Consider the following 13,018-nt stretch of genomic DNA (forward strand, 5'->3'; position numbering starts at 1 on the left):
TCATAAAATCCCGTATAGAAATTCAGGCAGTTTTATTTTCATTATGCAAAATTGGGTAAAAAATTTTAAATGAACTGCAAAGCAATTGAAGTCCATAAGTAAAAAGAAAGTTCAAAGGTTATTTCTCAATGGTTCACAACATTTGTTCCTTGAGTACTCAAAATCCTTCCATGTTGATTGTAATTGGTATCTTAAATATGTTTTCAATCCTTTAAAGAGCCAAAAAGAGAATGCAAATTTATCAGCATTAAGATTACATAGAATAATTAAAATTTCTTCTTTCTTTGTTTTGTCTATTAGTATATCAATTCAGTGAGAGTAACTCATGATGTTCATGCTAATTAGCAACTTTAATTGGAAATTATAAATGTCTCTTTGACAATGAGCAATTATTTCATAAATGTAGCCTGTTTAGTAATCAGCAAATTTTTCCCATAAGGTCCAGAGGAGAATATAGATTAAAAGTTTGCTCAGTGATATCAGTTTTGAGAATCACTGAACCATCAATCACAATACACAACTCTTAATTCAGTAACTAGCAAGAAAATTAGTAAACTATCAGTAGCTTCCCATAGGAATAACTTGAGAGAATTTATTTCTGAATTTTCCTACCTTTTCACAGAAAACATGTAAGACAAGGAGACAAGTCAGCAAGAGCAAACCAGAAAAGGCATATTCAGCCTAGGAAAGAGAGAAAACAGGAATTACAAGCAATATGGCAATGCCATCAAAAGCAAAAAAGACCATCAGAACTGGTAAGAAGGCATAAGAAAAATAACAGAATATTGGGACAGAGAAGAACTGGAAAAAGGGAGGGCCCCTAGTAGTGAAAGATGGCAGTTGTTTCCAGGAGATTTACAAAAATCTGAGAGCTCAGCTTTTATTTGGAACTGCTATGAGTTGGGCTAAGATTGAACAAAGGGCAAGTACTTGGAGAGCACAAGAGGAAAGTAATAAAAGTGTTCAGATCCCCACAGGTGACAACTCAAAAGGTGAACAAAAACACAACTCCTGAAGCACATGGGTCACCTTGGAAGACAGTGAGTACTTGGAAGACAGTGAAAGAGTAGGCACACAGGACTGATGGTAAAGACCTCCAAAACTTGTAAGGTTCTAAGCGATAAAGTCAGAAAGGGTTTCTGCATTTTTAAAAATAGTTATCCCCTGAGGAACAAAGTTTCTGCCTCTGGAGGAAAGGAAATAAGCAACAGCAACCCCAGAGTACACATATATGAAGACCCACAGTGAGCTGTGGAAGGGCAAAAGAAAATGTTCTCTAATCCTGGGGAAGTACAGAAAATCATCCTGAACCCAGGCAGTTAGAGATCCTCCATCACTGGGGAAGAAGCAGGATGACTTAGAAAGCTCTATCCCTGAAACCCAGGGACATAGGATGTAAGACAGAGGCTGAACCAGGAAAACAGAATCCCCTGGCTCCATTGCCAAGGCTACCAAGCACCCAGTAACCAAGAATTTCTGTTGCTGAAGGAGGGGAAGGAATAAGAAACTAGACTCTCTCTGAGGTATAAGTGCAAAGGCAACACCTACAGCTGTGGTTGGAGAGGTACACAGAGGTAAAAGTCTCTGGAAAATTATCCAGAACCTAAGCACAAGGTAACACTGGGGGAATTTGAAGCCAGTGGTGTACTGAAGGCAGACATGGAAACAGCAAATTCCAAATCCAGATCAATTCCTGACATGATTTATTCAACCTCTCATTACCACCAATAATGACATAGCTAAAAAATAAGCATGCCTATTTCCAGGCACAAACACTACTCACTATAATCTATAACATACTGTCACATACACTATGAACATCAGTCAAAAATTATAGGATCAGGAAAAAAAAAAAAGAAAAAAACTTCTGATAAGTAAAGCTGTCAACAGAATCAGACACAAATTATGTAGATATTGAAACTATCAGTAAGGAATTCAAAATAAGTATGAAAAATATGTTCATAGTGGAAAAGGCAGACAACATGCATGAACAGATGGAAATTTTAAGAGAGAGGTAGGAACAAAAAGAGTCAAGTGGAAATGTCATGTGTATGAGTTTATTGCTGCTGCAACGAATTATTGAGAAATTGGTGCCTTAAGACAACAAAAAATTATTATCTTACAGTTCTGGATGTCAGATCCAAAATAGGTACACTGGGCAAAAATCAAGATGTTGGCAGGGCTACATTCTGTTCTGGAAGCTCTAGGGGGAGAATTCTCATCCCTGTCCTTTGCAGCTTGCAGAGACTGCATTCTCTGACCCTATGCCTTGTTTACAAAGTCAGCAGTGGCAAACTGAGTCTTTTTAACATTACATCGCTCTGACCTGGACTCTTCTACCTCTCTCTTCCACACTGCAGGACCCTTTGGCCCACCAAGGTAATCCAGGATAATCTTTCTATTTTAAACTCTATTAAGTTTATTAGCAACTTGAATTCCAACTGTAAAATTAATCCCCATTTACCATGTCAATATATGTGCTCCCTCCACCCCAGATTCATATGTTCAAACTCTAACCCCCAATGTGATGTTGTTAGAAGGGGGGGACTTTGGGAGGTAATTATATCATGAGGGTGAAGACCTCATGCATGGGATTCGTGCCCTTATAAAGGAGAGCACAAAGAGCTCCCTTTCCCCTTCACACATGTGAGGACACAGTGAGGAGATGGTCATCTATGGACCAAAACATATGCCCTCACCAGACCCTGGATTTGCCAGGGCCTTGATCTTGGCGTTCCCAGACTCCAGAACTGTGAAATACATTTCTCTTGTTTCTGAGCCACGCAGTTTATGGTAATGTGTTATAGCAGCCGGAACAGAGTAAGATGTCATGTAACATTACATATGTACAGGTTCCAGAGATTAGAATGTGGATCTCTTTAGGGGACGTTATTCCGCCTACCACACAAGGAATAAAAACACAATAATAGAGATGAAGATTGCCTTTGACAAGTTCATCAGTAGACATGACAGGAGGAGGAAAGTATCAATGAACTTAAGGACTGTTCAATAGAAACTGCCAAAGTTGAAACACTAATGGAAAAGAAGAGTATGTCCGGGGGCTGGGGGTGTAGGGGAGAGGTAAACAGAACATCACAGCATCCGTATGCTGTGGAACAGTATCCAAAGGTGTAATTTATACATAATGGCAATCCCAGACACAGAAGAAAGATCAAATGGGCCAGAAGAAATATTTGAAGAGATAACAGCTGAGAATTTCCAAACGAAAATATAAAACACAGATTCAAGACATTTAGATAACATTAAGCCAGATAAATTCAAGACAAGAAAGAAAAATATCTGAACACTTAATATTCAAATTTCTAACTTTGCCAAAACTAACACATTACAGTGAATAAGATAAAAATAAAGCAGACTTTGCATCATAAATTATACAACCCAGAAGAAAATGGTATGGCATCTTTAAAGTGCTGAAAGAAAAATATAATTGTCAATCCAGAATTCCACACCTAGCCAATTGCATTTCAAAAGTAAAGGACAGGTAAAAACTTTTTCAGACAAGCAAAACCAGAAAATTCATAAATTATACCTTCACTGTAAGATATGTTAAAGAAATTTCTTGAGGCAGAAGGAGATTTATACCAACATAAACTTTGATCTACGAAAAAAGAAGATTCCCAGAAATTATCAAATGACGATATATACAGTATATTCTCTTTATCTTAATTAGCTATAAAAAATTATTTACTATCTAATACAAAATTGGTAGCAATGAATTGTTGGTCAATAGCATGAACAATAGTAAAATATGACAACAATAACAAAAAAGAGGAAAGGGAGAAAGGATAACTTTACTATTGCAGGGTGCTTGTATGACATGTGTAGCCATCTGTAACTATTTGAACATAGAATGTGGTTAATTAAACTTTTTATATTTTTACCCTAGGACAAACATTTAAAAAAACAGATTTCTAAACATCTATAAAAAATAAGCCAATAACGGAGATAAAGTGGATTTTTGAAAATACTCCCTGTTTCAGCCAGAAAATATCCTACTTGATAAAATGATGACAAAAATAAGAAAATGAATGTGGAACAAGTAAAAGAATAGAGTTTATCCCTCTGGAGTGGCCACAGTAGCAGCAAATAGAAAACCTCTGAAGCTTATAAGATATGCTTGCCCTGCATTTTTGACTCTTCTCACATAGACTGAGACCTCCTGCTCTATTAGTATTTGTATTCTCAGTGCCAAGAATAGTTTCTGGCTCATAGAACATACCTGATAAGTTAATGAGCTGCTACCTTCGAAAATTTAACACCTTCAGGTTTTCTCCTCACTCTACCATATGACATGTTCCTTCCAGAGTCCCTCACATTCTATTATATGCTTGTATGTTTTCTCCAGATTGGAGAATCATCAGTTATAGCTTGGTTCATTGAGTCATACTGTGTCATTACTCATTCTTAAATATTTCCAAGAAAGGGGTTACTAATGCAGGTAAAATTTGATTTATTTGTCCAGGAGTAAAGAGGATAAGCCATAGTGGAACAATCAACAAAATATGCTTTCAGAGGATTCACAACATTAAGAAACCATAAAAGTAAAGTGCTTACATTTTGCATTAGAAACTGTAATACTAGCATTGAAAATATCTATCATCAAAAGCGATTTATTGAATAAAGGTTTACATGCAAACTCTATATCATTATTTAAAGGAATAGCTAGATGTGTATAAAAATCATTTGGGGAATCTTATTATAGGAAAAAATTATACTGGCAGTACAGCATCTCAGAAACATAACTCTTGCCAGGAAGGTACATTAATCAGAATTCCCGTAAGTTTCAAAACATTAGAAAAATACTTCCTAGACTTCGACTGTCTCAAGAGTTCTTGGGCAGAATTGTGAAGCTGCATAAGAATCCTTGAAGAGAATGGACAAGGAAGCTGGGCTAGAGCAAATAAATAGATTGTGTTTCAGTGCTAAAGAGCTTGCAGAGTCAGAGTTCATGGAATGATTTTATTAGGCCATTTTGTAAATTAGTTAGCATATTAGTTAGAACTCTTTTTTTGTTGAAACAAATAGAAATCAATTCAAGTTCATTTAAGCCCACATGGGGAATTTACCATGAGGATACACTGTGTCTCAGAAACTAAGGCAAGAATGCAGTGAGATTTCTGGGGAACCTGGGAAAGGACAATGGTCAAGGATTCATTGTTCTTTTCTCCACCCTCAGCTGCGATCTCTGTGCACCTGTTCCTTTTGTTCTCACTGTTCCCCAATCTGCGCGACCATCGCAGCCCTGAACTATGTCTGCTACAATTCGAATCCCATGAAAAGACTCTCTCCTTAAGATGTAGTTGCAGATTAAGGAGCAGAATTTACCTCAGCTTCTGTGAGAGGTCCTCTCATGGCAGAAGACCTGCCATGAGAAAGGAAGGGGTAAAGTGCTGAGTCCCATTTTACAAAATGGCTCAGGGACCTACCATTGGAAGTGAGAGGAAGAGTTAAGAGGGACCCTATTAACAGCATCTTTTAAAGTGGCATGACACCACTCTCTAGTAAACTTGGTGGCATCTGTGTCCTGCTGTACAGTGAATCAGACTGACCATCCCTGTGGAGGCAATGAAAGAGGAGAGGGGAGGTTGCTGGCGGAGAGATGGCATAAGGACCATGTTGGGAAGAAGGGACCTTCTCCCCAAACTTCCCTTCTTCTTTTGCATTTGTCCCCAAGAAGAGTATCCAAATAAATATTCCCAGAAAGGATACTCCTGGAACTCTAAACTGTGTATTCACTTTCAAAATTTTAATCTAGGCATATGCAATATGGTACAATGACCAGGAACACTAGGACCCAAGTACAGATCCTGAAACTCCCACCGACTGGTTAAGCAAACAAGGATGGGGTTCAACCTCTGTCAGCTTCAGTTTCTGATCTGAAAAATGGGGGCTATGAAAGACTAAATGATAGATAGCATCTGTTTGAAGCCCTCTCCCAGTGTCTGGCTTGTGGTAAATGCTTCCACGCTGCTTGCTTTAATGAGTGTTAGACTACCAATGTAGGAAAATCGTGGCTTTTATTTCTCTGTATATTGTTGTGCCCTATTAATTATGGTTTGGAAAATTGCTCAAATTTACATTACCCCTAATTATGTTAACAACGGAACCTGGAAAAATATACCAATAACTGACTGACCCTTTTTGGATGACCTGTCATGTGAATAAGTAAATTTAGTAAGCCTAAAAGGATCAAGGCATCTACAATTACTTTGTTCATCTATGCCAACAAATGGAGATGTAGGAACAGCTAGTGAGAGCACTTATATCCTCAAAACTCAGTACACTCTACTCTTGTTGGCATGCTTTTTTTGTTTTTTGTTTTCCTTTTCAGGGAATAATAGCTTTAGAAGCTTAATTATTACCTCGTGGGGTGAGGTCATAGGGTGCTTTGTGAGCATACAGTTGTGTTCCCAGGAGCAGGGGGTATAGGAGAGCTGGAGAGTGTTTTACTTTTACTTCATTTGATGTGCAAATAATGGGTGTGTGTCTTTAAGATTTGATTACAATGGGCGTTTTCTCCAAATACCAGGATATCACAGTGATTCCTAGCATGGAAAGCAAAATTTTCTGTACTGAGAAAAGAAGCTAAAGTATATCTATATCAATAGCTATTGTGACCTCTTTCAAAGTAGAAAAAAATCTATTGCCCTAGAAACTTTTCATTGATAGGAAGCAAGTGATTCTGAGGTCTTAGGCTAAGAGTGAAAGGAAAGTTAGGCCTAGCCCAGGGTTGTGAGGCCATATCAATCATGTGCAAATGACTTTCATGGGATAAAAGTGAAGGTCTCAGAATTTGAATTAGAACAGATTTTCTTCTTCAGTTTGGAGGCTGCAAGGTCACTGGAGATGGGAGTTCTGCTTGGACAATTTTCTCCCAGATTCCAAAACAGATCAGCAAGGGGTTCAACCCAGGAGAATGGTAAATCTTTTTCCTGATATCTTAGCTTCCAGCTCCCATCCCCTAAACTACAGTCACAAAAGAGGTCCATTTTCCTATTTTTTATTGATATCTCAGTAGCCTCCCACATCAATCCCTTAAAATAAAGACCAGATAATAATTTCTTTGTGTGCCTTTCACTAGTTGCTCAGGAAATAATAAGGGAAGTAACCACTGATTCATAATTAGAGAATTTTTGAATGGTCTTGAGGCAGGAGATAGTTGAGCTCCAGGTTGGATATTTACAGCCAGCCTCCTTGTTTACACTTCCAGATAAAAATAGCAACAGGAACAGGGTAAATAGCTTTGCCTCTGGTGGACACTTTAAGGTAACAGTACTGGCATGGCAGAGAAACTGAACCCTCCCCTCGTAAGAGATAAAGGGACCACATATTCCTCATTCTCGAGGTCAAGGAGACCTTCCCAACTATACATGCTCAGAAAGGCTCCTCGGGGGTCAAAAAGGGAGGCCGTGCCACTCCATAGTACGTGACGTCAACCTACCCATAGGCCTCTTCACTAGAATCCATCTTGGTTAAGAGATGCACATGCACACACGGGAGGACCCTGAGACAAACAAAATATGAACTCAGAGCCAGGCAAAGCAAGATGATTGACCAGAAGAAACCTGGAAGAAATGCCCCATATAAGTGATTCAAACTACCACAAGGGCGCGGCTCTTTCTCTGAGTCCGTCCGTGTGTCTATCCACACGTACCCTTTTTCCTCCTAATAAACACTCTACTTGTTTCACTACTTTCCGTCTCTGTGGAAATTCATTTCTACGCGGCTGACGGGCCAGGGTTTTGTCACCGGCCACTGGTCTAGAGGCCAGGAGTCAGCACTCTCCCTGCCATGGCCTGGCTTCAATCTTCGGCCGGGGAACCAAAATCCTGCTTCCAGCCGCTGTAGGCCGAGCCCACCTGAGATCAGTCTTGACTAGCATTTGTAATATATGAATTTCTAAACCGAGGAAAAACAATACACTATTCTTTCAAATTTCTGATGAATCTGTTTAGTATATACAAACTCAAACAGACCCACATATAATAGTGGTTTTTGTGTTAGATGTTCCACAAATAAATCCAATCTTTGATAGTTTTTGTACCTCAAGGACTGTCAGTGATGTTTCACATATGGTTTAGTACAAAAAGCAAGTCTGCTTTTTGCTTTTGACATGTTTTCTTATAAGAACACAGTTTATAACAGTCATTATTCTAGACTTTAAGTCTGGAGGACATAGTATTGGGCAAACCATGGCCATGAGCTCTGTGCCTGTTTCTGCCTGTTTCTGTCCTGGGAACACTGCCCTTTATGCATCCTCTATGGCTGCTTTCACATTACAATGGCAAAGTTGAATAGTTGCAACAGAGACTACATGGCCCTTTAAGAAAAGTTTGCCAATCCCTGCACAGCAGAGATGGATCATTTTTTAAAAATTTCACATCTTTATTATATTACTCAAATCTTCAAATTAGCATTTGAACACTCATTGAGTACAAAAGTTTGTTCTTGGAACCATAAGTCCGATGAGTGTCCGTTGAGATAAATGGCATGAAAATATCCCATTAATTGCTTTTCAGTCATCAGTGCCTCAGCACTTCCTAGTGAATGGGTGACCACAGTAAGATCATCTCTTTACCTTTTAATTACACTCAATTAATTGCAATGCTGTCTAATCTAGTCCTAAGAAAGCTCAAGATGCTATCAAGTGAGTGAAAAATGCAGTTTTCCTTAATTCTTTTTTTCTTAGCACCTTCTGTGAATAAGTGTGTTATAAGTTTAATTGGTTTAATTACGCTGAACAAAATCTATAAGGAATATGGTAAATGCAATTAAAATTTAGATTCCATATATGTGTTAGCATATGGTATTTAATCAGTTTATGTAGAACAGATAAAACCCAGGTTTCTTCAAGCCGAATAAGCTCGAAATAATACTGTTGACCCTCTCAGGACATGAAAGGGTTTCCATATAATGTGCGCAATTATATTCTCAGTTAATGTGCATAAATGAGAAAATAGGAAATAGTGTGCTGATTAAATCATTCAATTCAACTAGCTTGTGTAGCTCAGGGAAATCATTAAACGTGGGGACGCAGGTAGGGGGAAGGGTAAGCTGGGACGAAGTGAGAGAGTGACATGGACATATATACACTACCAAATGTAAAATACATAGCTAGTGAGAAGCAGCCGCATAGCACAGGGAGATCAGCTCGGTACTTTGTGACCACCTAAAGGGGTGGGATAGGGAGGGTGGGAGGGAGGGGATATGGGGATGTATGTAAATGTATAGCTGATTCACTCTGTTATAAAGCAGAAACTAACACATCATTGTAAAGCAATTATACTCCAATAAAGATGTTACAAAAAAAGTGGAGCTGGCTGTTGACTAATGACATATATTTAACACTCATAGGGGACTTACATTTTTCTCACCTTATTGCATACTTTAGTGAAAGTCATTAACTTATCTGTGGAGCAAGCTATTTTAAATATGTGACTTTCTAAAGGGTTAAATTAAGATTTTACCTGTATGTTTACTTACACGCTGATGATTAGAAGACTCAATCATACTTCTGATTTTGCCAACAAGTTAAATTAGTTCATTTGTTGAATTTTATACTATATAAATCAATGAAGCATTTATCCCAAGTAAAAAAAAAACATATATTGAAAGCAAAATCATAAATTCCCTATCTTTTTCTAAGCACTGATTAACTATTAGTAATTATTTTAAAAATAGAGGTCGCCTTAAAGCAGGCATCAGCATAGTTAGGATATAATTATGTTTTGACCTGGACCAAATTACTGTTGATAATTATAATGATAATTATTTTTCTTATTATTTCTCTTTATTGAGTCTTTAACATAATTTTTAAAGTAATATAAGCGTTGAAAAAATTAAAAACAGAGACGTGTTGCTAGATTGACTCCTTTTTACTCTTAATGCCACCACCATGAGGCAATCATTGATAAGAGTTTGATTTATTTCTTGCACAACTTTACCTAAGCCAGTAGTTCTTAAAGATGTTCCCAGAGTCCTGGGGTTCCCTGAGGTCTTCTCAATGGTACACAAAGTCAAAACTGCCTTTATAACATACTGAGATGTCATTTGCCTTCTTGCTGTGTTGACATTTACAATGATGATGAAAAAGCAATGGTGGGTAAAACTGCTGGTGGCTTAGCATGAATCAAGGCAGTGGCACCAAAGTGAACCCACAGTCATCATATTTTTCGTGGCTACAGCACTGAGAAAAGAAGCAATTCTCCCCTAAGAATATTCACACTAGAGCAGTAAAAATTATTAACTTTATTAAATTTCTACTCTTATTTATATGTTTTTTAAAAATATTCTGTTTAAGGAAATGGGACTTCTGCATAAAGTATATCTGGTACATGCCGAAGGATGGCTGTCCCCAGGAAAAACACTTGTGTCATCGTTTCATTTGCAAAATGAACTACTTGCTTTTTTCACATACATCATTTTTATTTGAAAGACTGACAAACTATAATTATTCAGACATGAGTGCTTGACAGATATTTTGTCAAAAAATGATGAAAGTGAGCCTGTTACAGACAGGAAAACAATTGACAGCATTTGTAGCTTATGATAAAATTCAAGCTTTCATGTCAAATTCCAAATTTTGGAAAAATTATATCCACCACTTTTGAGCTCAACAGCTTCTCAGTATTCAAAGACCTTTCTGATGAGTCTGCTGGTGATATTAATGCATCTTAGCTCTTTGATACTAGCTAATAAAATTTGGCAGCTTTTACAAGATCTACATTACTCAAGAAATCATTAATTTCCAAATGACCATTACATGATGTTGCAAATTTACACATGGGTAAAGCATCCTTTGAAAATGTAAGTACCACCAACGGATTTTAATGTAACAGAGTATGAAAAAAATCATTGACTTGAGAAGGTGACTTAGCAAAAGGCCAAAGAAGAACATATATCATGAAAATAATTAACAAAGGAAACAGAGTAAGAAGCAAATAAATCTCTTCAATCTTAAATAAACTGTAAAAATATTCATGTTCATCATTTAGAAAGTCCTCAAGAAAGTAAGATATGTTATGGGAATGAAAAGTAAACCAGCAGAAATGAGGAAATAATGGAAAAATTATATATAGAATCTTTATAGAGGTGAAAACTGCAGTAGAAATAAGAAAAAAAGTATAATAAACATGCCAGGAATACGGTAAGTTAGAAGAAGTAAGTGCTATGGAAAGTAAGTGCTAATGGAAACATAAATATAAAATGATTTTCAATAAGGTGATTGGATGTTAAGAAGTTCACAAATGGTACATACAAGTAATGACAGTATAAGACATAACAGTAGGAAACTCTCCTGGTATAAAAAAGAGACAAATCTGTAGATAGGAGAGGCAAAGACGGTCTTCGAGGAGAGAATGATGCAGATAAAAAGAGTAGCAAGATAGTCTAAGGAAGTGCTGAACTCCATCAATAAAAAAATTATATTAATAACCATAACAAAAAAAAGTTTCATAAAAAAAGTGATTTGAAAAATTTATACCAGTCAAGCTATCCTTTAAATAAAAGACAACATTTAAGTAATCATGAGCAATTTTAGAGAAAGAAAAATCTCTAATCTGATGTTCAGCCAAAGAGAAAGTGAAATACAAGTTAAGAAAAATAAAAACAAAAGCAAATGTGGTAAAAGTGACTGCTACTGGTAATTGAAACTCTTTAAACATAAAACTTAAAAGAAATTCCGTTTATTTTCCACTTTAAAGTCAAATGAAATTACAGTTGATAATGTTCTTTTAAGAATCATACATATTATCATGTAATTTTTGTAAAATGATTTCATACATCTAACCTTTCAAATGCATGTAAGAGATCTGTAGCTGGGATAAAGTTTGTAAGACATTAACAGTGTTCATTCTCTGGGTGATCTGATTTAGGAAGATATTTCCTTTTTCTTTCTTTTTCTCTTTTTTAAACTCTTCTGTGTTGGCTGAGTTATTTTTGTAATTGTTTTTATTAATAAATTTGTGTTCTTTTCAGAAAGAAACATATTTCCTGGAAGTTCTCATAAACTTTCTCACTGCTCACCTGTTTTACTCTCAGGATATTCCTTTATTGAACTGTCGCCAATATGAAATTCTAACACATGTGACATATAGGCCTTGGGTTAGGGCAGGAGGCAGAGGCAGGCAGGGAACAAGAAGACTGTTACCTGAGGCTGGAAAAACACTAAAGAGTAATGACAAATGTTGATCTGCTTGTCAACCATTATGCCACCAAAACAGTGTCTTGTTTACTGAAGCTTTATAATATTTTTTGAAATCAGATATTGTGTGTCCTTCAAGTTTGTTCTTGTTTGCTTATTCATTTGTTTGGCTTTTCAGAGTTGTGTTGCCTATTATACTTTCTTTACTTTTCTATATAAAAAGAAAGAAAATTGAGTTATTTGTAGTGAGGTGGATGGACCTAGAGTCTGTCATACAGAGTGAAGTAAGTCAGAAAGAAAAAAGCAAATACCGTATGCTAACACATATATATGGAGTCTAAAAAAAAAAAAAAAAAATGGTTCTGAAGAACCTAGGGTCAGGACAGGAATAAAGACACAGACATAGAGAATGGACTTGAGGACACAGAGAGGGGGAAGGGTAAACTGGGACGAAGTGAGAGAGTGGCATGGACATATATACACTACCAAATGTAAAATAGATAGTTAGTGGGAAGCAGCCAAATAGCACAGGGAGATTAGCTCTGTGCTTTGTGACCACCTAGAGGGGTGAGATAGGGAGGGTGGGAGGGAGACGCAAGAGGGAGGAGATATGGAGATATATGTATATGTTTAGCTGATTCACTTTGTTATAAAACAGAAACTAACACACCATTGTAAAGCAATTATACTCCAATAAAGATGTTAAAAAATATTAAAAAATAAATTTTAGAATCTGTGTGTAAACTTTTACAAAACAAGGCTGTTGGTATTTGACTGGAATTGCATGGAACTTATAACTTAAATAGGGGGAAATGGCATCTTAACAATATTGAGTCACTGAGTCTTGACATTTGG

Source organism: Eschrichtius robustus, chromosome 9 (genome assembly GCF_028021215.1).
Source record: "Eschrichtius robustus isolate mEscRob2 chromosome 9, mEscRob2.pri, whole genome shotgun sequence".
NCBI lineage: Eukaryota > Metazoa > Chordata > Mammalia > Artiodactyla > Eschrichtiidae > Eschrichtius > Eschrichtius robustus.